Source organism: Frankliniella occidentalis, unplaced genomic scaffold (assembly GCF_000697945.3).
Source record: "Frankliniella occidentalis isolate FOCC.00 unplaced genomic scaffold, Focc_3.1 Scaffold293, whole genome shotgun sequence".
NCBI classification, from domain to species: Eukaryota; Metazoa; Arthropoda; class Insecta; order Thysanoptera; family Thripidae; genus Frankliniella; species Frankliniella occidentalis.
In genome coordinates this window covers 79,217-80,986 of record NW_026267419.1, presented here as the reverse complement: position 1 = coordinate 80,986, position 1,770 = coordinate 79,217, and positions in this window count along the sequence as shown.

Sequence of the window (1,770 nt, the reverse complement as noted above, 5' to 3'; positions counted from 1 at the left end):
GGGGAGGAGTGGGGTACTGCCCCCACCCTGCCCCGCTCCTCCCCGCGCCCGACGATTTTTGTTCTTCCCCTTCCGGTCTAGCCGAGCCCTGGAGTACTCTATTCCGGTAAAGCTGAATGCAGAAGAATGCAGGGAACAAGAAAACGGAAGTCACCATGTTAAAGCATCGCGATTTCCGGTTTCTTCTTCCCCGCATTCTTCTGCTTTTCAGCTTTACCGGAATGCTATATTTAGAGGCTGCAACTTTTTTCTTTTACACTTTTTGAAATTTTCGACTTCGTAGTGCAACAACGGACGACTTGTTCCTTTGCGCTACGGAGTCAAAATTTACTATTAGGGTTCAGTGAAAATGTTGCAAGCAATGAAAGTTTTCACACCCTCTCCCCTCTCCTCCCCCCTCACCCTACCGTCGAAAAGATCTATAATCGGTGATTTTTATATAAAGCATTCCGGTAAAGCTGAAATGCAGAAGAATGCAGGGAACAAGAAAACGGAAGTCACCATGTTACAGCATAGCGATTTCCGTTTTCTTCTTCCCCGCATTCTTCTGCCTTTTCAGCTTTACCGGAAAGCTTTAACACCGCACAGTTCTACAAACGAGGTGCCGAACTGCAGTTCCCGGCACGGAAAAGGGTAAGTGAAATAACTTACGCTATAGGGTATTCCGCTACAACACAATCGGAACCTAAAGAAGAAAAGCATTACTACGCGATCTGTTTCCTCCTGAACGCTGATTGGTCAAAGATGGCGTGGCTGTGGCGGTCAGCCAATGAGCGCGCAGAGAGAAACAGATCGAGCAGTCATGCTTTTCTTCTTTAGGTTCCGGTTGGCTTGTAGCGGAATACCCTATTTCACTAACTACAGTAAATAGGGTATTCCGCTACAACACAGTCGGAACCCAAAGAAGAGAAGCATGACTACCCGATCTGTTTCCTCCTGAACGCTGATTGGCCAAAGATGGTGTGGCTGTGGCGGTCAGCCAATGAGCGCGCAGAGGGAAACAGATCGAGCAGTCATGCTTTTCTTCTTATGATTCCGGCAGGAATACCCAATAAACCCTATTCGGTCTCGACTCAAAGAGAAGAAAACAGGAATCCCGACCGGAACCAGTTACAAACTAGCTATGTGTACGCCAGACCACGTCTCGCGTAACAGGCTTCGCGACATCTCACGAAACACTGTTACGCTGCGACGCGCCTGGCGCACATATAGCTAGGCCTGCGGCGCTGACACCCGAGACGAGTTAATGGGAGGGTATTCGGGAACAGGGCCTTCCGGCCCCAAAATTTGACATACTCACAGTATTTGTCGGGAACTTATTACTCAAAAATTAAGGAGATGAAACATGGAACTTCTGATGTTTGATAACGGTTTTCATTTTTAAAGGTTCGAATTTTGATAGATTGTTATGAAAAAATCAACGTTTTAGTGATATTAGATAATCTAGGGACCCTTGAGCCTTAGGGATGGTGTGGTTCGACGTCAACTGTGTGGTTATAGTATAACTTCCTGCACAAGTTTTCAATATAAGGCCCTTTAAACGACATAATAGGCCATTTAGTCGTTTTCACCTTATTTTTGCCAAGAAATGCCTCCTAGCACCCAAACGGTACGAGATAGAGCAAAGCGGACAAAATTTTCGCTCAGAGGATTATACTTTCACGAGTTACCCCTGAAACAAGCAGGCCCGCCCTTCCGCCAAACGAAGTTGCCAGCTTCGCTTCGCTGCGCCGGCAACTCCGTTCGGCAGGGGCCGGGCCTGCTTGGCCT